The sequence below is a fragment of the Pimephales promelas genome, chromosome 4 (assembly GCF_988280905.1).
Source record: "Pimephales promelas chromosome 4, fPimPro1.hap1.1, whole genome shotgun sequence".
Taxonomy (NCBI): domain Eukaryota; kingdom Metazoa; phylum Chordata; class Actinopteri; order Cypriniformes; family Leuciscidae; genus Pimephales; species Pimephales promelas.
The window spans coordinates 22,217,110-22,244,578 of record NC_142772.1 but is presented as its reverse complement, the minus strand read 5'-3'; the positions used below and the strand labels follow the sequence as shown (position 1 = coordinate 22,244,578).

General features: G+C 42.5%; 1 long non-coding RNA gene across 1 annotated transcript in view; it reads left to right on the top strand.

The window, feature by feature from the left end:
- Positions 1-27,469, top strand: part of LOC120472169 (uncharacterized) — a 36,635-nt gene continuing 9,166 nt past the window's right edge. Inside the window, exons 1-2 of the long non-coding RNA XR_005620925.2 lie at positions 1-149; positions 5,944-6,043. This is a non-coding gene — a long non-coding RNA (uncharacterized LOC120472169). The remainder of the gene's footprint in view (positions 150-5,943; positions 6,044-27,469) is intronic.

Here is a 27,469-nt window from a genome sequence, read left to right as displayed (position 1 = left end):
ACAGCATTGAGTTTTCATTACAGAACTGAGTCTGTGTTGGAGGTAAGGAGTGGCATTTCCATTTGGCCTAGAGGGATGACTTCATAGCGTACTGGTCCATTTGATAAAAATGCCGTTCCTCGGAAGACTGAGTCTCCAGTGCAAAATCTGTGAGTATTGTCGTAAATCAAGCAATAGATAAGTCTCTTCACATCCACTTAATGCTGGGTCCCTACCATAAGATCATTACAGTAAAAAATGACAAATTTGATTGATTAAAATGGCATCAGGCGACTTCGGCTAAACCACGTTAAGTGATGTGACACTGCAGTTTCCGCATCATATTTCTGTCAAGACAATGATGGTAAAAAGCGTTGTTGGCGTGTGATATATCTGACAACACGAGCCATCTGCCTGGATATGAGGCTAGATTTATGACAGGGTTTAAGTGGGCTGCACAGGAGCAGCGAGAGAAAAGTAGCCGTTTTTGAGTATTGTCACTTTTCAAATGACCGTAAATTCTGTTAAGGGGACACTTAAGTGGCTTGACAAACTGCCAGTCGTAAAGGTATGTACCATGCTAGTTAGCTCTGGCCCTCATGCCTGACACAGTCTCTTAAATGTTTATACTCTGCACAGTTAAAGGATGCACTAGCTTTGCTGCATGTTAATGCATTGACTTTATACTCTGTTTATTATCACCAAAATAAAGAATGATCCGCAACAAGCAGCAGCAGACAAATCAAAACCTCCCTTTTGATCAAGAAATAATAAAATAATGAAATACTTCAGGTCATGTAATGAAAAGGAAAATGGAATCTTCTTGCACATAGTCTAATGTATTTTAAAATTCTAAGTCACAGATGTAGTAGTAGTGATAATATTAATAGTTATTATTATATTATTATTGGCTTAATTAATATTTCCAGATCTTAATAACAATTATTATTATTATTATTATTATTGTTGTTAACTTTTATTAATGCATCATCACAACACACAATTTAATATAAATCTACTTGTAAAATAAAAATATTGCCGTTATCTTTGTTAACAAGCATCATGCATGTTCATGATGTGAAGTTTATTAATAAAGCTTGCCTCAGGCCCACTCGTGTTGTGAATCTTTTCTACTTAATGGGATAAAGCTGCCTTTGCTAGCAAGTAAATGCAGTACATTTTGTTCACATCCATTTTGTTAATGGATAATTAAATAATTAAAATGTAATCTGTTCAGCTGTTCATTAGTGTAACACTGTAGTGTGTATACTTTTGCAAGCATGATCATCTTTACTTAATTTATTTATTATGTACACCATTCTTTTAATTAATTAATTTATGAAATTACTAAAGATTTAACAGATGAAACCACCACATGGCTCTATATTGTAGCACATCTTTTGTCATTATTATTCGATTCTAATTCATTCATTCCATTGAGTGCGAGCAACAACTGCGTCTGATTGTCTATCAAACGAATCCCCATATTCACAGGAGCGCAGAGGATTGAGTACACTTACAGAAACCCATTAGCCTAGTTTCTCAGACTTATAGTAGAAAAAAAAAAATCAAGCCAATCATCAAGCACAGACCACACATGTCCACAAGAAATGTCTTTTGCCACTCACATCACCATCAGAAGGATAATGATTCTCAATCCATCATTAAAATTTGCCTTGAGGCTTTTTGTCGCATCAGTCTCACACTTGTCTCTTGAGGCAGGTTGAGTCTTGCTTGACACGTTATTGTTTACCCACTAAACCACATGAAAGTGTGTGTGTTTGTTGTCCTGAATCTCTATAATCAGCAATTTTGATTGAGGTATGTCTGACTTTATTAAAATGGATCACAATCACACTTACAGCTTGCGAAATGCAACACATTGGTTTCATATAGTCAAGAGGAGACTGGGGCTAGTTGTCACAGAGTTTTGACTAACAGTGGTTTTACTATTGTAAACCATGCCCTCAAAATGAAATTTTCATTTGTCACTAAAGGTATGGTTTATATTAACTAACCTCTTGTTCTAACAATAGTGGAAATGTTCAATAGTCAAGCCAAAAAAAAAAAAAAAAACGAATTTGTATAGCAATTTCACAATATGCACTGTTTCAAAGCAGAGAATATTGTGAAAGTATTCACAATATTGAGCGTCACGTCAACCACCCATATATATATATATATATATATATATATATATATATATATATATATATATATATGTATATGGGTGGTTGACGTGACGCTCCATTTTTTGTGTTCATAGTGATAAATATAAATAAAAATGTATAATATTTCATTAAAATATCTGTTTTTATATACAGTTTAATCTTCCAGAACCAATACATCTGTATTTAATGAGAATCATAATTCAAATATGTAAATATTTTGTTTTAAACATGACATTTGTCCACTGGTATAATCATGTCATGCCTTATAGTCACGTTTAGTAAATTAAACTTGGGCAAAATATAGTTTATATTTTGCAAAAAGGCACTCAAGATAAGACGTGCTATATATATATATATACACTCACCGGCCACTCCATTAGGTACACCTGTCCAACTGCTCGTTAACACTTAATTGCAGTTCAAACCGAGCATCAGTATGGGGAAGAAAGGTGATTTGAGTGACTTTGAACGTGGCATGATTGTTGGTGCCAGAAGGGCTGGTCTGAGTATTTCAGAAACTGCTAATCTACTGGGATTTTCACGCACAACCATCTCTAGGGTTTACAGAGAATGGTCCGAAAAAGAAAAAACATCCAGTGAGCGGCAGTTCTGTGGGCGGAAATGCCTTGTTGATGCCAGAGGTCAGAGGAGAATGGCCAGACTGGTTTGAGCTGATAGAAGGGCAACAGTGACTCAAATAACCACCCGTTACAACCAAGGTGGGCAGAAGAGCATCTCTGAACGCACAGTACGTCGAACTTTGAGGCAGATGGGCTACAGCAGCAGAAGACCACACCGGGTGCCACTCCTTTCAGCTAAGAACAGGAAACTGAGGCTACAATTTGCACAAGCTCAACGAAATTGGACAATAGAAGATTGGAAAAACGTTGCCTGGTCTGATGAGTCTCGATTTCTGCTGCGACATTCGGATGGTAGGGTCAGAATTTGGCGTCTACAACATGAAAGCATGGGTCCATCCTGCCTTGTATCAACGGTTCAGGCTGGTGGTGGTGGTGTCATGGTGTGGGGAATATTTTCTTGGCACTCTTTGGGCCCCTTGGTACCAATTGAGCATCGTTGCAACGCCACAGCCTACCTGAGTATTGTTGCTGACCATGTCCATCCCTTTATGACCACAATGTACCCAACTTCTGATGGCTACTTTCAGCAGGATAATGCGCCATGTCATAAAGCTGGAATCATCTCAGACTGGTTTCTTGAACATGACAATGAGTTCGCTGTACTCAAATGGCCTCCACAGTCACCAGATCTCAATCCAATAGAGCATCTTTGGGATGTGGTGGAACGGGAGATTCGCATCATGGATGTGCAGCCGACAAATCTGCGGCAACTGTGTGATGCCATCATGTCAATATGGACCAAACTCCCTGAGGAATGCTTCCAGCACCTTGTTGAATCTATGCCACGAAGAATTGAGGCAGTTCTGAAGGCAAAAGGGGGTCCAACCCGTTACTAGCATGGGGTACCTAATAAAGTGGCCGGTGAGTGTATATATATATATATATATTAATGTAATAAATGTAATATATAACTAATCTGGATTACATAATCAGATTCCCAAAAATGAAATCCTTATAATTAGATTATATTACGTTTTAAAACACTCATAATATGATTACAGTTACTTTTATATTGATGACATGATTACTTAAATATTTATAAAATTGCAGTAAATTATTCAGAATTCATTGATCAGTGTTAGCATAATGTAGCCTATTGTTTAATGCACTTTACGTTGTTAACAACAAAAAAATGAAATATTTTTCTTTCTCTTTGTATTTTTTATCATTGGTACTTTATCAATATAACATGATTATACTATACTCAAATCAATGTTATAAACAAGTTAGGTCAAAAGTAATCTAAAGCAATCAAAAGTAGTCAGATATATTGCCTAAAATGTGAAATGTAATAGATCACATATACAAACTACAACTTGTATTATGTCATTTTTTTGCAGCAATAGACTACAATTTGTATTGTGTATATATAGCCATACATAAGTATACTGTAAAAATGGATTTATAAATAAATCAAATAAAATATTCAATAATCTGAAAGGTGTGACAACTAGCCACAATAAGAAATAGTGATCAAATAAGTAGCCCAGTGTAAAATATTAGTCTTTTTGGTCATCTAGTGTTTAGTTCTCCCTAAACACTAGATGGCACTGTTTGACCAGCAATGCAATAGTTTAGGCCTGTGTTTTTCGAGGATCTCCTCTCCTCACAGTGCAGACAAAGTTATCATTTACTAGTTGAGTGGGATCTGCCATTGCTGTTATCTTTTAATAGATTTGTACGGAGGGGAAAGCAGGTGCCTCTTGTTAATGTGTCCAATTGCCCAAGTTGCCTACTGAATGTGGTGCATCCATCATTGTCTGCTACTCTGACACCCTGTCATCCGCCCTCAGTGGCACAAGCCATGCAGACGCACAGTAACAGATGAGCTTCCTCATGGGCACCGTGCACGCTCAACACAATCAGCACAAACACTCCCACCCACACACACACACACACCATACACCACTCCTAAACTATCGCTGTGTCTACACTGCTGGTGAAAAGAATATTCTGATTTCATCAACAAAGTTTTCTACAATACAATTGTCTAAGCCAGTGATTCCCAAACAGGGCGATTAAAATTTGTTCCGGGGTTTTTGGTTCGTTAGTGATATATTTGTTGAGCATTAATAATTAAGTTCTACCATAAAAAACATTGTGAATAATTTCATATTGACAAAGAAACTTTCTGGTTTCATGAATCTATCTATGTATCTATGTATCTATGTATCTATCTATCTATCTATCTATCTATCTATCTATCTATCTATCTATCTATCTATCTATCTATCTATCTATCTATCTATCTATCTATCTATCTATCTATCTATCTATCTATCTATCTATCTATCTATCTATCTATCTATCTGTCTGTGTCAGTGGTGCTTGAGCTTGACTGGCTTATGTGTGTGGAGTATATAAAAAAGTTGGAAAACACTGATCTACACATTGTTTTTCACAGTGTAGATGGATTATTACAGAGTAGAGGATATATGAAATCACGATGTAATGATAATATTGACATTCATTGTTTTATCTAGATGGATAGATCGCATTTCTGCAAAACGGTACAATCAGTGCAAGCTGTGATGAAATATCCTATTCTTCATTGATGTTGTCACAGATGAACTGTGTGAAGAAAGCTTGTGGTGCCTCTACGTTATGATTTGTTATTTAGCGTCATATTAATGTAGTAAAGATGCGCAACACGAATGGGCCTGAGGCAAGCTTTATTAATAAACTTCACATTATGAACATGTATGCTTCCATATGACTCAGATACCGTAAGTGGAAAGGCATTTTACAATCAGTAACACTTTGAGCTTGATTCTCTAGTAAAGACTACATGTGTAAATATGTTCATGGTTTGTGGCCCTGTAGTAGAGGTTTGGACGTGGCTTTTGCAGCTGCACCTTCTTTGAGGGAAGCATTACCAGGTTAATAACATTTTAGGACTCTTGCGATGACTGGGTCTTAGAGAGGTCAATGTCAGGACCACTTTAGCAAAAACCTGTGATGCAGCAGGCCAGAGTTTCAGACATGTGCAACCTCCACATTCCCATCACCCCCAAGAGTCCTTCCAATCTCAGCTTAAAAAGGCTTTGAGTGTATCATAAATATGGCCCTTTTTAATAGAAGAGGGCAATAGGGTTTATTTCTTGTCCTTTGATTTCATTTTTTTTCTTTGGTTTTTATTTCTTTTTCTTTAGCCTGAGGCTCTTGAGCTGAAGTTTTCTCGTTTTCCTGTTGTTGGAAAGCAGTAAAGACCACGAGGTCAAAGTTCCTGACCTCAGTTTTCACGGCATGCAGGTAATTATAACCATGGTTCCTCGTTTTCAGGTTTCAGCTAAAAAATAATTGCCCTGCTGGCATCGTTAAAATCTGCTTAATTCATTTGTATAGCACCCTTGCTAAACATGATTTGAGTACACTTTGTAATCCTATACTGTTGAGTAAAACAAATGAGATGATTTAGGTCTAATTTTGTGACACCAAACAGTCAGCTTAATGTTTTTCACGACTTGTGTCATTTCATTACATAAACACTTTTTGTTGCTGTGTCTTTACGACTTCTATGAAAATGTCCTCTTTGCGATGTAGAGCCACACACAGAAACAACACAAGGCGTGACAAATGTTTCCACATTTGTTCCTCACTCTTAAAAATTATGTTTTTTTGTTTATTTTTCTTTTTTGCAGAGATGCCATAGAATAATTATTTTCCAAAGTTCACCCCAAAAACCTTTCAGTGAACATTTCTTCAAAAAACACTTTTAATAGTGTAAAGAACCCTTTAATGATCTAATAACCTTTTCCCACTCTAAACAAAACTTTTTTTTTTTTTTTTTGCAATGAAAAGGTTCCATGGATTTTAAAGGTCCTTCATGGGAACGATCCATACCAATAAAGAACCTTTATTCTTAAGAGGTCTTTTGGAATAACAAATTACCCTTGTGCCATATTAAATGATAAAATATCATCAAAATCTCCATCATAAATCAAGATCAGTGTAACTTGTGCCAGTGAAAGTAGCCTAGAAAAATCAAAGATTTTCAAACTAAATGTAACCATAAAAGACAATCAGAGATATCGAATTTGTTTTAAATCCAACATGTGAACTTAAGTAGAAGACTAACCATAAAATGTAAATCTTTCTTATTTTTGATTCCGATCCCATGCCGAGACTTTCTTTAAGGTTTACACAATCTGAAATGTCTCTTAAGACTTCTTTGAGTGGTAACCCAGCCAATTTATGCAACAGATTCAATGGGCCATTGCAGCCTGCAGTCAAGCTCAAATGGAAACTGTAATAGTGGTTCGCCATTTGGCAATGTTATTGTTTTCTTTAGTATTACCCAGTTGGGAAAAGTCAATGGCAGAGTGGAGAGGTTCTCTCTTCCATCTCTAGAGCTAATTTGGTTGTGCAGTTTTGAGTGCTTAATTTTGCACTCAGTCGCTTTCTAAGGTTAATCGCGGGACAGCAGTGTTTATGTTGCAGTAATACGGGCCCAGCTCCCTTGCTAAATCTTGTAGGCTCAGAAATATGCATCCTCCACCCCCATCTGCCCCCTGTTCAGTGGAGGAAAAAAAAGAAGAAAGACAAATGTGACGTTGAACAAAAGACAGAGGAAAGTCGTTCCAATTAGCCGCTAATGAGACAAGCTCATGAGGATTTCCAACTCCGCAACGTGTTAGCGTTTACCGTGCCCCTCGCCGAAGCCCCGCGCAGCGCGACAAGGGAAATGTGGCGAGAGAACATATCTGTCATGATTGCCTACACATGGCTGCGGGGCTTGCTCTTTGAGATGTGAGCAGGAAGGAACGCCTCACTTATGGTCAATGTAAAAACACCAAATTGACATGCTGAGACCATTTTTCTGTGTTTATCTATCCTGCTACAGCACCCAACCCTTCACCCCCTCTCCCAAAATGGATCCTCAAAGAACAAGGAACAAAGTTGCACAGCATACGTTCTCAATTTTCTCAATGTGGTGAAAGGGGGGAAATTCATATAATAACTGAAAAATAATATGTCAAGAGAATAACCAGCACTCCCTGTAGCCTCTAAGATACTTTTATCAGAAATGTCTGGTTGAAAACGGGAAAAGAAATATGTTTTTGAAATGTGCCTCTGCTGAAAGCCCGGGGTGATCTTTTTCTAGCTGCTAAAATGGCCACATGTTGGGTTAGACAAGAGAATCTTGTCTGCAGTGAAGGGTAATGTGATGCCATCATTTAGAAACCACCAGTATAAGCATTAACGTCAAGATTTTTGCTTTGTATACGTCACATGCTAATGTAAACATTGGCGACATTGCTTCTTCAAACCACAATAGCTGTTGACAGGTTCGTTTGCCCCTGAAACTATAAAGATGGAGCTGAATTGAATTGGACAGGAAACACACACTGTAATTTTATTTGGTGTCGGGGAACTATGTGTGCGTGCATGCTAACTAACTGCGCCACCGGACCCGCCAGAGCTGCCAGCGTCTCGCACCAGGATTTCTAGCATTAATTTAAGTCTGAACACATCCATAAATAAATAATGAAGGAAATAATGAAAATAATATTACGTTTGGCAGCAGGCTTGTTTCACATTTCCTCTTAGCCCACGTACTGCGCTAGCTAATTAGCTTTCTAAGGAGTCGTCCTCCTTTCTGTAAATTGAGTTCCTGAGGAAAAAAAAAGCGGTATTCTGATGAAAGACAAAAACATCACAAATGCAAACAAAACAGTCACATACATGTAAAGGACATGAGAATGCCACTAAACATTTTGTACTCATTGCTTAATAATAACTCATCACAGAACTTCTAAGAATGTAACCATTAAGTTACTGTATGAAAAAAATAATTTCTAAAGGTTGTTTGAACATGCAATGTTTTAAAAACGTTTTATGGGACTCAAATTTAAAGGTGCATTATGAAACATTTCATGTTAAAAATAGCCGTTTTTCTAAACATGCTTAAACAATTGCCTGATGGGCTGAATGAGCCCTTCTCTGATCACTGCGATTGCCTCTATAATCCTGTACAGTAAAATAAATAATAATAATATAATAATAATAATAATAATAAATGAGAGGGATTCGGGCTCGAATTTGAGACTGGGCGTGACGTCATGCGCATTCACGCACTCTTGGCTATGTCTGGCAGGTTTGTGTATTTGCCGCCATTCTCCGCATCAGAGAAGACAACTCGAGCGACACAACTTTAGTCAACTTTCGACAAAAGTACAAGATGGATTCAAAGAGACCGGCTTGTAGTTCATCCCAAACCCCAACGCAAACTTTACGTAAGAAAGACAATACAACTTTTCTCTAGTGTCAGGAGTCAGAATAAGACGAGAGTCAACATCGGGAAGGCTTTCAATAAATGGAGAGATCTCCGGTCTCCTCATGGGCTCAAACGGGATCCTATACAAAGTAATAACTTACTGTATATTGTTCATGAATTTGTTTCCATATAATACAATCATAAGTGGATACAGTAAACACATAAAACAGTTCAACATGAAGATAGATGGAAACAAAAAACGAAGTTTTCTACTACCCCCGTTTTCCCCTCACACACACATAAGTGTGTAATTTACTCAAATGCCTTTCCTTTCATATATTTAAAATGACTTGCAGATTTATAACTTTATCACCTCTGAAGACATTATGACTGTAACACAAGATTTGTGCAGCTGATGCTCCCTTGGTCATGAACAGCTCGTGCAAGCGTGCGTGTGTGTGTGGTCCATGAGCGTGCACACCTCTGGTTGCAGTTTCGCTTGTCACCAGAGGGGGTGTAGTTCTGCGAAAACTCAGATACTTGCGCTATGCACCCTTAACAAAAAAATAAAATAAATAAAAATAAAAAAAATGAATAAGGGTGGTGATGGCGCAGTGGATAAGACACATGCCTTTGGTGTGAGAGACCCAGGTTCCAATCAGCCCCTTTCACACAGAGATTTCGGAAAGTACACGGATAATGTGACCCGGCATTTGTCCCGGGATTGTTTGGTTTCAGTTAATTCACACTGCCAGTGATTTGCCGGGATCTGTGAGTGTGTTCACACACAACCCTTAAAGATCCCGGAAAGACACGACGTCAGGATGAGACGTATAACGTACGCGTCTAAAACATGTACACGCGCATACCGTTCAACAAAGCTGGTGAACGATCTCAGCTTCAGCACGGATAGAGAGGAGCTCCTGCTCTGTGCTTCGTTCCAGTTTGCAGACATTTGTTTGTCCTTTCTTTGTTGATGACGAACACAAACTTTCTTCTAGAGCAACAGAGTCGCACAATGGCACGAGCGTCATCACTATGACACACCTTACGGCATTGGTCCTGGCTTTTGTTCACACAGCGCATGTTTCGGGACTGATTCCGGCAATGTTACTAGGTCCCCAACCCGGCATTGATGCCGGTATCAATCCCGGGTCGTGTTTGCATTTACACAGAAGGCGTTCTGGCAATTTGCCAGCAATTTCCCGGGATCAACGCACTGTGTGAAAGGGGCTTGTGAGACACCAATGTGTCCCTGAGCAAGACACTTAACCCCTAGTTGCTCTAGAGGCATGCGACCTCTGACATATATAGCAATTGTAAGTCGCTTTGGATATTAGCGTCAGCTAAATGAATAAATGTAAAAAACTTTAGACAGATGTCCAAACCCCTGAAAAAAAAAAAAAGTATAAATAACGTTTTTGTATCATCGTTTAATGTAGTGGAAGATTGTTTCTTCATATTTTTGAAAGAACCTTTCCAGAACATAAGTTATATATATATATATATATATATATATATATATATATATATATATATATATTTCCCTTTTTAAATAGGATGTGTGCTTGTAGCCAATGCTGATCAGCTTACCTATTTTTGGGGATTTTCATTGACCTTGCAGTTACTAAAACAGTGTTTAGGCCTTATCCTCCCCCTGCCTACTTGCACACTTTAACACTCCCACTTTAGGATCTTACCTGCTCCACCTTGTGCCCTCCAATGCTTCTCATAAAAAAGCTTATATGCGCAGGGACAGAAGCTGTGGCTCAAGGTAGCCTCTAGTTTTTATTTGTGTCTTAAAGAAGACCATAAACCTTTAGCTCCAGAAACAACCTCCGGCACCTAGAGCTTGCATGCTCTCTTTCCTCATTAGACCCCAGTCCAAAAAAAAAAAAAAAACATGTTCAAACGACTTCTTCCTCGCAATGCGTTTACTGCTAATTAGTTTGCTTTGTAAGGTTAGATGTGCGGACGGAGCAACTTTGAAAGCGTTTGGCGGCCATCTGTGTGAGCACAGCGATAACTATGTACAGATGGCCCGCACTCGAGACAGGTTGCTTCAGAGAGGAAAAAAGCAATGAGACGTTTTTAGTTTATGTTAATAAGATTTATGGCCACACTCACAGGTAACCTATTTGGCAGTAATGGTGACTGTTAGTCATTTGAGGAAAAAAAAAAAAAGTTTTGAAGAAGAAAAGTCATTGAAGCGGATGAATATAGACCAAATAAAAGGCTTGTTCCTGTATTAAATATTTTTCTGTGATCTACTAACTGTATTAGGTGGGGTTATTAGTCATCCTTATCATTTTTCTACTACTATTTCTTTTTTCTGCTTTGCTGTTTCTACACTTCCACATATTGAATCAATTGGTTGTCAGCGACTTGAGAAAAATACTTAATTTAACCAAGTTAAATTGCCATTACTTACTCAGTGAACCAGGTAACTCAAGAAAAAGGTAATATTGCCTGGTAATTGTTGGACACGGTCACAAAATTCGCAAACATAATCAAATAAGTGAAGTGACATTTGTAATTTATGCCTTTGCCTCAGACGCAGGTGTTTACATACTGTTTTCAGCCATTTTCATTTAAGAAATATGAAGAATGTTCTAATGTTCTAATGTTGAATTTTCTAATCTATTTATGTGTACAGAAGATTTTTATTATTTTTCTTTTTTTCATTGTACATTTTGTGTGAAATCGGTCCCAATTCACTGCATTTTTGGACAATATAAGCTCTTCTAACTTTATTTTTTTTAAAGTTGCGCTGAATTAGTGCTGGCCCATGACCAGGTTCCTCAATATATTTGTAGAACAAGAGATATCCTGAATGACCACACACAATAGGATTCCCCTTCGTAGTCTGTTGATTACGTTCATACTATAAAACGTGGCTAATTTTATAAGTGGCTAGATTTTGTTTTATAAAACACATCACCCAGCTCCTTAATTAGCACACTTCTTTTTGGATCAAGAGGATTTGCACTAATTCAGTGTTTACAGACATAGTGAAATAAACTTCATCGTGTTGCCTTTGAGTGGCTAATTCTGCTAATTGCTTCCACAAGTAAACATTTTGTTAGCATGGACCATCACAAAACACATCAGCTTAGCTGTAATGGAGTCCGGTGCTTTTTGGAGGTTAAGAGTGTTTTTATAACTTAAGAGGTCTTGATAAGAGAAAGCTATATTTACAGTGGATCAGTTTGACAGCTTTTCAAAGAGCGCTATCTATAAGTGGCTATTTTTGAGCCATAGAGAGACTGTCCTCTTAGCTGAAGTCCTCATTAGGGAAGGAAATCGAGAGGAAGCTGAGAACAGAGAGAAAGCGGGAGGTAAAGATATGTTCAAATAACATCTTTTTAATGTCAGTGCCTATATTTCCTTCTGTGCTTGCATAATGCAGCATCTTCATACTGTTAAAAACTCTTCAGTTATTGTTTGTACTTCTCTGCTGCTAGCAGTGTCTGTTGTTTTTGCAGCCATTTGTAAGTTTTCCCCAATACCACAATCATTTTAATCTTTTTATTTTTTTTACTTTTTATATGCTTGCATTATGAATAAAGTAAGCTAACATTCTTGTAACCAACACTAAACAGCATATTTGTCAAAAAGAAATTTGTTTTAATGAATTTACTGCATACCGTGACTTGAGTAGGCCTGTTTTGTTTTCTTCCATGTCTTCCATTTTTCCTTTTCATAATCTCTTATTACATATCTCATACTATTCCATCTGTTTCTGTTAAACATTTATTCATTCCTCATCTGTTTCATGAGACGAACCAATCAAGAATACAGACACTAGAAGGCACCTCCTCTCCCTCTCCTTCTTTTTTTTCCTGAGGTTTTATTAGGAAATGGATCCCAGGTGTTCGATAAGCCTGTAGTGGACATGACAGCAGTGCAATCAAGTGTATAAATTTAATTGCAGGCTCATTTGGGGCCGTTTATTAGCCGGTTAGGGGCACCCTGCTCCACTTGAACCCTGTTATTGTGAGGCAGAACATCTGTTTGGCTCTTTTTAACTATTTGTTTCATTGCATAGTTTCACAAATGCACAGTTTTAATGGATACAGGATTATGGTAAACTGGCAATGTGGGCTTGAATGCTGTAGTTGTGTTTCGTGGAGCAATTTATGTTGTTTAAGGATCAATTTGTTGTTTGCAGTCTAAATTATAATACATAAAAGTAACCATTTCATTTTGTGAAGCATCATCGATTGGACTGTTTTGGGGGCCAAATACAACAAATGAGTTTAGAGCTTATTTTCTTTCATTTAATCATATGAATTTTGATGTTCTTACATTGTTAATGGTGTTAGAGTTTAAACCTTTTGATGCTTTTGATGCATTGACTGTGCCATTGTAAGTTTAGCTTTATTTATTTATTTGTTTATTTGTCTTATTATTAAGTCTGATGCGGCAAAAAAATAATTTTGATATTATCATGCTCAAAAACTTTAAAAAAAAGAAAATAATAACAAATTTTTTTGGCATCCAAATAATTAATAGATTAATCCTGTAATTGAAACATATTACAAGTCATTGCCGTACAAAATGAACATGTTTTTGTTGAGTTTACTAAGCGGGTCTCAGTGAAAATGAGTGTGGGTGAATTGTTTCGATTGTCATTTTTTTATATATATATATATATATATAATGTGTAATTTTCATATTTATGTACATTGTTTGTTTTTTGTGTGTATGCTTGTTGAAACTCATTGACAAAATTTCCCCATGGGGATAATACAAGTCAACAATAACAACAACAATATTTTATAAGTTCATAAAGAGACATGGTTAAAATTTACTTATATTATTGTCAAAAACTATGTTATGTACTGCAATAAACTTCAAGCCTACCACTTCCTCCATCATAAGGATTACCTAGAAATAACATATTTGGACCTTCTCATAACTTTTCCATCAGTTCAATGTCATTTTACACTATCTGGGCTTTAACTCACTCTGTTTTCATTTATTTATTTATTTTCGAAAATGTAATCACTTAGGCCACGTTTACACAAAGCCAGGTATTTAGAGAAACAGGTATTTCCCCCGCCTCCATTTTATATATAATCAATAATATCAATATCAATAATAACATACACACACCCTTATAAAAAATTCGTAGAGCGCCATCATAACTATGCCAAACCTATGGGCGGCATTGTAGGGAGAAGGATAAAACCATGCAAGCCAATCAGAATCCTCAGAATCGACAAGAGAGACCCTAAAACCCTGTTTCTCCCAGTTGACACGACAACACATAACGTCTCGGTTACGTATGTAACCCTCGTTCCCTGAGTAGGGAACGGAGACGTTACGTCAGAAGTGACGGAGATTGGGGGTTTCGCATAGAAAGCCAATCCTCTTCGAGTATTTAAACACGAGCCAATGGCATGCAATGCCTTGGGGCTGCGGAAATTTGCATAGCGTACTCCGCCCTACTCCGTGAGTATAAAAGGAGGAAGTGAACGCAACCGCAGTATGTCTTCGCTGAGGAGCCAAGACTGAACTCGGCATCTACCCAGCGATACAGCAGAAGTGGCAGGGAGACGTAACGTCTCCGTTCCCTACTCAGGGAACGAGGGTTACATACGTAACCGAGACGTTCCCTTTCGTAGTCACTTCGAGTTACGTCAGAAGTGACGGAGATTGGGGGTCTGTGCCATCACGCCAACTTCAGGCTGTCTTCCAGTGCCCTGCGAAAGTCTGAATCCCCGAGCCTTACCTGTTTTCCTTAGGGGATCCGACTTAACACAGGATTACCAAGGTACACTGGGAAACATATCCCGAAGGGGACATGCTACCAGCTGCCTACCGAAGGGAGGACTTACGAATACACATATGGCCACATAGGAACACATATGGAATCACTGGAGCACCAACCGCAGGTGGCTACTAATTTCAGCTCCAGGGGTGGCAGATGGCTTGCCAAGGGAAGACACATGCTCAGAGAGGCTTACAGTGGATAATACACATGAGACGGTTACCAAGGGGGAACCGTACGCATGGAGGCACCTAGCCAGCATCCAGAGCCACAGCAGTGGTGCCCGCATCGTCGGTGCTGGAGGACTCAAGGCTTCAATGGAAGAACTGAGGAAATATCGCACTTATCCAGTCCGGGGAGTGGAGTGGCGAGCAAGCGAAGACACCTGAGCGGATCCAGAACTGGCCGAAACGAGTACGTGAGAGGATACCGGCTCAATTCGCAGATTATAGAATCTGGCGAAGGTGTTGGGTGTCGCCCAGCCTGCAGCTCTGCAGATGTCTGTTAGCGAGGCGCCGTGCGCTAAAGCCCAAGAGGAGGCCACACTCCGAGTGGAATGGGCCGTCACACCAAGGGGGCACGGAAGGCCTTGCTGCTGGTAAGACAAAGCAATGGCATCCACAATCCAGTGGGACAGCCGTTGCTTTGAGAGAGCTCTTCCCTTCTGGCTCCCTCCATGACAGACAAAGAGCTGGTCTGAGGTCCTGAAACACTGCGTTCTGTCGACATAGGTGCGGAGAGCACGTACCGGACAGAGCAGTGCCAAGGCTGGGTCTGCCTCCTCCGGGGGCAGCGCTTGCAGGTTCACCACCTGGTCCCGGAAGGGAGTGGTGGGAACCTTGGGCACATATCCAGGCCGGGGTCTCAGGATCACGTGAGAGTAAGCCGGCCCGAACTCCAGGCACGCTTCGTCAACGGAGAATGCGTGCAGGTCCCCCACCCTCTTGATGGAGGCCAATGCAACCAGGAGCGCTGTCTTCATGGACAGAAACTTTAACTCTACCGATTGCAAAGGCTCAAAGGGATGCCTCTGCAGAGCACTTAAAACTACCGAGAGGTCCCAAGAGGGTACGAGGGGAGGACGAGGCGGATGCAGCCTCCTCGCTCCCCTCAGGAACCTGATGACCAGGTCGTGCTTCCCTAAGGACTTACCTTCCACTGCTTCATGAGAAGCGGCAATGGCCGCGACGTAAACCTTAAGGGTGGAGGGCGACAGCCTGCGCTCCAACCCTTCTTGCAGGAAGGAAAGCACGACACTGATCGAACATCTCCGGGGGTCTTCTCCGCGAGAAGAGCACCAATTGACGAAGAGGTTCCACTTCAACGCATAAAGGTGTCTCGTGGACGACGCTCTTGCGGAAGTGATGGTTGCCGCCACCGCAGGTGGCAGCGAACTCAAACCTGCCTCGTCCCGTCCAGGAGCCACACGTGCAGCCTCCAAAGATCGGGACGAGGGTGCCACAGAGTGCCCCGTCTCTGAGAGAGTAGGTCTGGTCTCAGAGGAATAGGCCAAGGAGGTGCTGTCGCGAGGAGCATGAGATCGGAGAACCACGTCTTGGTGGGCCAGTAGGGGGCTACCAGCAAGACCTGCTCCTCGTCCTCCTTGATCTTGCACAACACCCGTGCAAGGAGGCTCACTGGGGGAAACGCATACTTGCGTGGGCCCCGTGGCCAGCTGTGCGCCAGCGCATCCGAGCCGAGAGTGCCGCGGGTCAGAGAATAAAACTGGGCGCAGTGGGACGAGTCCCGAGAGGCGAACAGGTCTATCTGTGCCTCCCCGAACTCGTCCCAAATCAGCTGGACCGACTGGGGATGGAGTCGCCACTCGCCGGAGATGGGGCGGACCCGGGACAGCTCGTCGGCTGCCCAGTTCCGGTCTCCAGGAATGTAAACTGCACGAAGGGACCTCAGGTGCTTCTGACTCCATATCAAGAGGTGACGGGCGAGCTGCGACAACTGGCGTGAGCGTAGACCCCCCTGGTGGTTGATGTACGCTACTGCCGTAGTGCTGTCTGAGCGGACAAGCACATGCTGGCCCTTGAGCAACGCTCGGAAGCGGCGAAGGGCGAGCCGTACTGCCAACAGCTCGAGGCAATTGATGTGCATGAGGCGCTGGGCTCCTGTCCAGGAACCGGCGGCTGCATGCCCATTGCACATGGCACCCCAACCCGTGGTAGATGCATCCGTGGAGACAACGAGATGCCTGGAAACTCGCTGAATAGGGACGCCGGTCCGTAAAAAGCTGAGGTTCGACCACGGGAAGAAGGTTCGGCGGCACGCTGGAGTTACTGGAACTCGGAGCGAGCCGCGATGCCATGCCCACCTCGGGACTCGATCGCGAAGCCACAGCTGAAGCGGTCTCATATGAAGCAAACCGAGCGGCGTTGCCGCGGCCGCGGATGCCATATGCCCCAGGAGCCTCTGAAATAGTTTCAGTGGAACCGCACTCTTGCCCTCGAACTGTCGAAGACAAGTCAGCAGTGAGTGCGCGCGCTCGTTCGTGAGCTGCGCGGACATGGCGACCGAGTCTATCTCCATGCCGAGAAAAGAGATCCTCTGCACGGGGCAAAGTTTGCTCTTCTCCCGGTTGACCCGAAGGCCCAAACGGGCTAGGTGCCGGAGCACCAAGTCTCTGTGTTCGCAAAGCTGAGCTCGAGAGTGTGCTAGTATCAGCCAGTCGTCGAGATAATTCAGGATGCGAACCCCGTGTTCGCGAAGGGGAACAAGGGCTGCCTCGACGATCTTCGTGAAGACGCGAGGGGACAGAGCTAACCCGAATGGGAGAACGGCGTACTGATATGCCTGGCCCTCGAAGGCAAACCGAAGAAACGGTCTGTGTCGAGGTAAGATGGACACATGGAAGTACGCGTCCTTCAGGTCGATCGCTGCAAACCAATCCTGATACCGAACACATTCGAAAATGCGTTTGGCCGTGAGCATTTTGAACGGTAGTCGATGGAGAGAACGGTTCAAAATGCGCAGGTCCAGGATCGGTCGTAACCCACCGGTCTTCTTGGGGACAATGAAGTAGGGGCTGTAAAACCCGGACTTCACCTCGGCTGGAGGGACCGTCTCGATTGCCCCCTTCGCCAGCAGGGTCGCAATCTCCGCTCTCAGGACTGGGGCATTGCCACCAACTATCGTGGAGCGAACTCCCCTGAAGCGGGGAGGAGACCGTGCGAACTGAATCGCGTAGCCGAATCTGATCGTTCTGATGACCCAGCGGGATATCCCGGGAAGCGCTAGCCAGGCTTCCAGGAAATGAGCCAACGGGGTCATGCGAACCACAGACGTCCCCCCGGAGGGGCAGCGGTGCGGGTCGACTGGCACGCGTGCAGGGGTTACCCCGCTCGGATGCGTCGAAGCCCGCTCCCCGACAGAAGGGACCAGGGAAAGCGGAGCGTTCCACGGGGGTCTGTTCTGCCGGGGGTCTGGCGACAGAGGGGGAAGGGATTGGTGTAGCCCGGGGACGACACACGCACCCTTCCGCGCCCTCAGAGACAGAGAGGAGTGTGTGGGCTGACGCACGGGGGCATCGAGCGCACCCACTCCAGTCTGTGAGCTCAGTGAGGATGTCAAGTCTTTCTTTAACCAGTTCAGGGTGCTGCCCACCCGTGGGTGAGCAGCGGGGAGCTGAGAACAAAAGATTCTCCCCCGGCCCTCCACCGGGGGAAGGAGGGGGCCTGCTACCGCCTCCTGAGAAAGACTCGAGATCGTCACTGAGCGGCCCGTGTCAGGATCTTCGCTTGGCCTGGCGTTTAGCGGGGCGAGCGGCCTGAGGGGGCTGAGACGCCGGCCTGCGGCCTCCTCGACGCCGGGGCCCGGGTGAAGGCTGCTGCTGGGGCCGGGCGGGAGGGAGGGGAGCCGCAGGGGGGCGTCCTCGGCGGCGAGCAGAGGGAGGCACCTGCGCCGATGACTGGGTGGAGGCAGCAGCTGGTCGTCGGGGCAGGATGTGTTTAATGGCCTCCGTCTGCTTCTGGGCGGTGGAGAACTGCTGGGCGAAGTCCTCGACCGCACCGCCGAAAAGGCCAACCTGGGAGAGCGGAGCGTCGAGCAGACGAGTCCGCTCAGCGCTCCGCGTGTCCGCCAGGTTGAGCCAGAGATGGCGCTCCTGAACCACCGAAGTGGCCATCACCTGACCGACGGCGCGAGCGGCCACTTTCGTTGCCCGGAGAGCAAGGTCAGTGGCGGACCGCAGATCTTTAAATGCCGTCGAGTCAGTCCCGCCCTCGTGCATGTCTCTGAGCATCTTCGCTTGGAAGACCTGCAAAGTGCTCATGGCATGCAAAGCGGAAGCCGCCTGTCCCGCCGCTCTATAGGCTCGCGCCGCCATAGCAGACGAGAACCCACAGGCTTTGGATGGGTGCTTAGGAGGACCACGGGTGGAGGCGCCCTGTGGACACAGCTGCATCGCAACAGAGCGCTCCACCGGGGGCATCCCAGTGTACCCACGGGCGGCCCCACCGTCGAGGGGGGGAAAGGCGGGGGAGAGATCGCGCTCTCGAGTGGACAAAGGAGCCCCCCAAGAGCGCGATAACTCCGCATGCAGCTCGGGGAAAAAAGGTATTGGAGTTGGCCGTGGCCTTGCGGCGGCAGCTTTGTCCAGATACCAGTTATCCATCCGCGAGAGATCGGGGCAGGATGGAGGTTTCCATTCTAGCCCGATACTCCCAGCGGCTCGAGACAGCATGGCCGTCAGCTCGGGATCTGACACGGGCAACGCTGGCACTCCCGAAGGGGGCAACGCAGCCGCATCTTCCTCTCCCGAGGACTCAAGCCCGCCTAGTGATGCTGTGATAGACATCACATCATCATCTGGAGCGCTGCTCGAAGCAGCCGGTGCCGCCGAAGAGACAACCGACCGAGTCGCGCTAGCGCTCGCTGGCTCACGCACTGAGGCGGGAGGTGTGGCCCGAGGAATCGTCGGGGCTTTATCCCACACCGTCACCGTTAGATCGCCGGGTCCCCGAGTCGACGGGCCCCCTTCCGTGAAGGAAGCCGATCGAGTAGGGGGGACCGGGGCTCTCACTCTAGTGAGATCATTGAGCCTCGACCTCAGTGTGGAGATGGTCATGCTCCCACAGAAGGAACATGAGTCATCCACGAACGCCGCTGCTGCATGCTGAATGCCCAGGCATACAAAGCAGCGTTCGTGACCATCAGATGACGACAGAAATCTACCACATCCAGAAGGGCACGGGCGAACCATCTTTAAAAAGACGTGCCGCGTGCAGCTCTTTCACTTTCACTTTTATGAGAAAGGAGAAATTCACTCTTTCAGCGCTGAAGCTGCCAGGGAGAAGTGCAAAGTCTGGCAGACCACTGCTCAGATCGCAGGCAATGCAAAATCTCGCTGGGTACCGCCGTCACACCAACACTGAAGAGGACGCTCGTTCTCGAAGAGTCTTGAATCAGCTTTTAGGAGTGAAGAGGTTCTCTTGGCTCCGAAGCGAAAACATACTGCGGTTGCGTTCACTTCCTCCTTTTATACTCACGGAGTAGGGCGGAGTACGCTATGCAAATTTCCGCAGCCCCAAGGCATTGCATGCCATTGGCTCGTGTTTAAATACTCGAAGAGGATTGGCTTTCTATGCGAAACCCCCAATCTCCGTCACTTCTGACGTAACTCGAAGTGACTACGAAAGGGAACCAGCGTTTTCAGAAAGAGTTTTTAGAAATAACCATTTTCTGTGAATCTTTCTTTTCATTTTCAATATCTGCATTTTCCCTTCGTGTAAGCGGGTCCTTATTGTGTTAACATTCTCACATAACAAGGCCTACATTTTACAAATCAACCAGCCAATAGAAAATGTATTATGAAACATACCCCCCCCCCCCAAAAAAAAAAAAAAAAAAAAAAAAACAGATAAAGACATTTCCTCATCCTCATCCATGTATTTCTCATGGTATATTTCTAGATTAATCAACTGTAATTTCATAATCACTGCATGCTAATGCATCACACAAGCTAAAATTGGAAGCGTATTTGTTTTGTAAAATGGTTTTCTCAAGCCGTGCAATCTAACATCCACATGATGTCCTCTGTAATTTGAATATTTCTATCTGAGTCAAGCATGACAACAAAATAAACAAATACATGCACTTGCTCCGGTGGCACCTAACAGCATTTTCTCAAGTGTGCAACAAGGGCTAAATATGTCTTAGCAAAGGTCAGGCTATGATTTGTTATGAGAGCACTCGTGGGGATTTCTGATGCGCGCTGATCAATCCCACACCCCTTGACATGCACATAAATCAATGCTGTATCAAGAAAAGCCCTCCCACTGTACAAGACGAGAGCAGGGCGACGTGATAAATCCCGTACTCGCCATTTTCTGCCCCCTCCTCCACCTCTTAGATCCCGGCCCGCTGATAGATCGCAATACGCCGGCCTTGCTGTTCTGTTTGGTGGCATGAAAAAAAAAAAAAAAAGAAAATCCCCTATGCGCTAACGCTCTTTGGCGTTGATGGCTTATTACCAGGCGCTGTGATTTGACGGGATGTGTTCAAGGATCTCCTGTGCGGAGGAAAAGGTCAGCAGCTTTTAGCTGCGGCTCCGCTGGAATACTAATACTGTCCTTATTCAAATGATCCGCTACATTGCTTATTAAATGGGCTCCGGTGCTTTAATTTAATAGTGCGGGAGCCGGGGCGAATGAGAAGCCATTGCCAGGTCTGAGTGAGCTGCTTCTAAAGGCAGAGATCAGAAGGGGGTGGGGGTGGATTACAGGAAGTGCAGTCAGTGTCGAACACACAAGAATGTGTATTTTTGCACATGATGGACACACATACGGTCACGTACATTCGCTTTACATCTCATAATTGGAGAATGTCCTCTCTCGCTTTCGTTCCCGCTCCACCTCTCCTGCTACTCCTCCTTCCACTTGGCTCTACGCAAACAAAAAGAATAGATCCATTAAGCACTTGGCTAGGCTATTAATGCTGTTTAATGTATGTGTTCTCGTAAAACCCGGTTTTGTGGATTTGAACGTCGGACAGTGTTGTGCTTGTTTCTCGTAAAAGTTGTGTTTATTGGATGGTTCAGTCTTGGAAATCTCTTTTGATCAATTGGCAGGATGGGCCTCGTGTCTAGAGTCATGTCAAAATTGAGTCTTAAAGGGATAGTTCATCCAAAAATTTAAAATGATGTCATAATTCACTGCACCCTCCTGTCGGTTTTAACCGTAGACAGTATAAGAAGTGGACAGAGCCATCTCATTGGCACTCCATTGAGACAAGTGAAGCCCGTTTTTGGCAATTTTTTAGCACTTCCGTTCCTGATGCGCAGACTCAAACAGAGCTTGATGATGTAGATGTAACGTGGCAAACCCGTCTGACTTCTAATGGCTGTGGCATGAGAAATCTGAATCATTCCCTTCCGAAACTTGCAGAGGCGGAGAGCGTGAGTAGGAGCTGTCCCAACCCGATCTCACGACCAAGTTGTACGAATTCGACGAATGATTAAAAAGTGGCTAATTCGTAACAATTCATACGACCTCACTCGTACGAATTAATAAGATTTTGCTAAATCGTACATATTTTACGAATTGGCCAATTCGTATGAATTCGTACGAATGACCTACCCCTTACCCCGCCCCTAAACCTAACCATCACGTGGGTTTAGACAAATCGTACGTATTAGTACGAGTGAGGTCGTACGAATTAGTACGAATTAGCCACTTTTTAATCATGCGTCGAATTCGTACGAATTGGTCGTGAGATAGTGTTGGCTGTCCATGAGCTAGGAGCAGGAGAAACTTTTGCTAGGTATTCTGATTAATTATTTTGTCATTTTGCCTCCACGTTTCCCTGATTGCCCGCGAGCTTCTCCTCCTGTCCATACGGTAATCTCTCTACTCTGCGACAGAGAGTCGCTTGGTTATGACGCAATCATTAGCCTACTTTTACAAAAAAAACTGCTTCTACGTGGCATAAGCTACAAGATAATGGAGCATTTTATACATTGTCGTGTTTCTTTTGAAATAAATAAAGGACAAATGGGGTCTTCAAACGCCTCAGATGTAAAGTTATTCGCTGTCAAAGTGCAAAATGAATGGGAGTCACGGGAAATGAATGGGAAGTCTCATGCAAAATGAATGGGAGTCACTGGAAATGCTAACACAAGTGAAGTTCTGCTACAAGATGGATCATGGCATCATGGGTTTAGTCTGTAGTTTTTGTTTACCAATGCCATTGTGCAAATGTAGAATTCATAGCCTTCTGTGAATTTCTCTGTGACTGAAAGTGTCTATAGTTTTCGGCAATTTCAGACCCCATTAGGCGATCCACACATGTAAATAATATTCAAGTCCTATATCATGCAACACAATAGTGAGTTACAGTATGTGTGTATATGCCATAGAGAAAATATTAAAAGAGTTAACAGCCATCAGCATTCATTCTGACATAAGACTGATTCATTGTTGTGTCGTTGACTTGATAGATATGAATGACAAAGCAGGTACGCTTTAGCTTGAGTAAATAAAATACATCTTTCTTTGTGTTTTACACTCAAGATGAATTCTGCACTACACTTGAACCATTGTTCGTTATTATTATACTTTCATTCTCATGCAATATGTTAAAAATGCATCTTTGAAATAGTACATAAACAACATAAACTTTATATATATATAAACATAGAAAAGAGCCCTTTAGGGATTTGACAGTCATGGAAGCTGACAGCCATGGGCAGGAAGAATAAATAAGTTTGTATTCATAAAATGGCCATAAAATATGACAACAATATAATTGAAGCTTAATTTGTTATTAATGTGGCACAAACCACATAGGCACTTCCTGTGAAATATAACAAATAAAAAAGTGAGTGTGGGTGAAACGGAGACAATGGAATTAATGTGTGCTCTTATCACAGATGAGCCATTACATTCAGCCTCACTATTCTGAACACACATGCACATCGATACCTCAAACAATAAATAATCAGTCCAATAGAATACACTCTCTCAACTTCCACTGGAAATCTCCCTATCATTATCACAGGGTGGGAACTGAAAACAATTAATAATCCCACAATCAGCCTTTCAGACCGCATCCATCTTGTTTTTCATTAGGCTCCCCTCTCTCTCTCTCTCTCTCTCTTCTAACTTTGCCTCTGATCAGTAGTCTTCTCTGCGGCTTCTTAGTTTTAAAGGCCTATAACAAACAATGTTTTCCGAGATTGCATTTACATTTATTCTCTTGGCAGATGCTTTTTACAATGTTTTACTGGAGTTTTATCAGTATGTGAGGAGGGAATCAATCACATAGTGTGTGTTGCTCTCCATATTCTACCTAAGTTGAGTTGCAGGTGATGACTGTGACTCTTTCTCTACTATATTAATCCATATTCATTTTTCCATGGGCATCTTTAAGCATGGCCCCAAATCTCATGATTCAGCATCCAGAAACAAATAAAATCAAACGTTTTCCCATTTTCTTCTACATTAAATCTGTCCCACTTCCCGCGATGACTGTGGTCCATGGTTCGACTTTTCCAGTCATTTGTGATTGTTGGCTTGGGATTTTAAAACACATTTATAGAGATTGTGCTCATGAAGAACAAATTTGATCTGATTAAATCTTCAGAGCTGAGCAAGAAAAAAAAAAATTGCGACACATTTTTTAATGACATTTTTCCCAAATATACTCTACCATTGAAAAGTTTGGTAACGGTGAGATATTTTTTTATTTTTATGTTTTTTGAAAGAAGTCACTTTTATATGTTATATTTTAAAAAGTATTTTATTCCTGTAAAGGACAAAGCTTAATTTTCAGCATCATTACTCTTGTCTTCAATGTCACATGATAATTTAGTGCTGAGGAAACAGTTCTTATTATTGTCAATGTTGAAACTGATGTGATTCTTAACACGTTTTCTTCAATTAAAGGTGCTATATGTATTTTTTAGCGGCCTCTAGCGATGAAGTTTCAGATTACAACAATTTTTACAAGAGCGCTCATGCTCTTACGCGTGCTTGAACACAAGAGCGAGCACTCATGGTACACACCGTCACACTGAGACTTTCAACACACCGGAGAAAGCATCACACAACATGCTGGAAACTCATGTAAACTCCCACTGCAACGTTACAATAATAGGCTACTTTTATCAGCTTGATGTTGAACTAATGCTCCATGCTCGTACCATGATAACGTTACTTTGATTGCATTTAGCCCACATTTAGCCTACATGTGGTGTTATCCTTTTTTACAGTCTATGGGTGTTATCTAGCATAAGGCATTCCACTAACTTTTCGTGTATCTTCCACAATCAGCGATGTCAACATGGGTGAATGTATGATAACGAGAACGGTTAGTGAACTAGACTGAACAAGTATAACAGTAAGATTGAAGTCGTAACATTATTGTTCTGAATGTGTCTGGAAATGTGTATTATAAACAATAGTGGGATGAGTGATGTTAGACAATAGATCTAGTACATAAAATAAAAGTTACATCCTAAAGCATCTACTTTTTGTTATCCTGGAACAGTCTTTTTTATTCATTTCATGTCTCATGTATGTTGTACCTTGCTATTTCATTTCAGTTTACTTTTATTTATTTCAGCATATCAGAAAACGTAATTTATCACAATAAAACTGGCGGAGGACTCTCCATAATTCAAACGCTCTTCTGACGTTGATCCGTGTTTTCGCCCTATGTCGATCCCATTCACGTTTGGCCAACACATTCTCTTTTGACCATACGTCAATATTCGCCTTTTTAGGGCCCCCTTAAACGTCACTAGATGGCGATCCCGGGCCGTCATACAACTGACGCTTTACCTTTAACGTCAGTTAGGTGACGGGTTAGGTTTAGGGTTAGGTTTAGGTCTGGGGTAGAGTTAGGATCCCATAACCTCATCTACCGACGTTTAAGGGGGCCCTAAAAAGGCGAATATTGACGTATGGTCAAAAGACGTCCCAAAACGTCAGTTATATGACTTTTTGGGGTGAGACTGCGCTGGTTTGGCCTGACGAGCTTCAGCAGATACATTTTTGTTTTGTTTTGTTTTTTTATATTTATGCGGAGTTTGTGTTGGAGTGTATGTTGTGCTGGAGGCAGGTCGTTTTTTGGTGTTATCAGACCCCATGTCGTCTGCAGTGCCGTCACATAGACTGCATAAAAAGGAGAGCCACATCTGATGGTTTTCACAGAAAATCCGACCCGGAGACTTCACATAGAAATAGGAATACTGGCCTTTAGAGGGAATAGCAAAACCTGACAAGTGGATCATTGTAATGTGTAATTAAACCCCATTCACACACAGGGAATAAAAAAAGATTCATTTTAGAAGAAAAGTTACATATAGCACCTTTAATAGAAAGTTCAAAAGGAGATTCATTTGAAAGAGAAAACTTTTGTAACATCATAAATGTCTGTACTCCCATTGAATGCATCCTTGTTGGATGAAAACGTTCATTTCTTTAAAATGGAAAAGAGCACCTTGGATAAGATAAACATCTACTTTTGTGTAACACGTAAGCCCGACATGAGGGTGAATAAATGTTGCCAGAATTGTCTGGGATGATCTATTAATTTAATGAATTTCCACATGCAAGTTTTTGTCTTTTGGTATTTGCTTGTATTGGTATTTGGTATTCTTGTGTTGTGTTTTTTGTGACATCATTATCATAAGATAACAGTGTGATTCCCTCCCAGCACATCCACCTCCTCCAGGCCATAAATCAGAGTGACTATGTCATCATTGTGGGATGTGGCGGAGCTCAGTGTCGAAGCGGTTGGCGTCTCGGGTGTGAAATCACTTGACCCTTTAGCATTAACCTTTCCTCCACTGGTCTACAGGTCTCTCCCTGAGCCTGAGAACAAAAGAGGAACACTCCTGATTAAACACTAGAGTCCTCACTTGATATTAAAGCCTGGCTTAGTTGTCCATGTCCCCACTAAGACTGTGTGTGTCTGTGTGTGTTTCTGTATGTGTGTGTGTGTGCTGGTGAGGAGGCAGACAGACCAGTGTCCCAGTGGGAACAGTGTTTTGTCGTCCCAAGCAATGTTTACATTGACTCCCCCTAACACACACACATAGATCTCTGTCTCTGTGGTTTGGATCGATAGGCAGAGCTAAGATGCGCTCTGAGAGGCTTGAACTCTGGAGGAACACTTGTGTGTCTGCTTCGGTTTATACTGCATACATCACAAAAACATTCTTTATTTACTGGGTATTAACTCATTTTTCCTCCTTTCCATTTAAAAAATAAAAATCTATTTAACTTATTAAATTAACTTACATTTTAATTATTGTGTGCTTCAATTGCATAGAAGTTAAAATAAATGTTGAATAAATATTTTTTTTATATAAAACAAATAAGAATGTGCACACACATAAACAAGTGCGCATACACACACACTTTTGTACTGTCTAACCCTAACCCTTACCCATATCCCTTCACCTATAACCTTATCCCTAAAAGCATGTCTTGACCTACAAAGAGGCCTAAATGGGTCTCACAAAATGAGGACTGACTCCTCAAACCGGTCCTCACAATAGTGTATAATATGTTTTTATTATAGACAACTATTGCAAATCACATTCTAAGTTTATTATATATATAATAACTTATTTTATGATATATATATATATATATATATATATATATATATATAAATCATAAAACAAGTATATATATATAATAAACTTAGAATGTGATTTGCAATAGTTGTC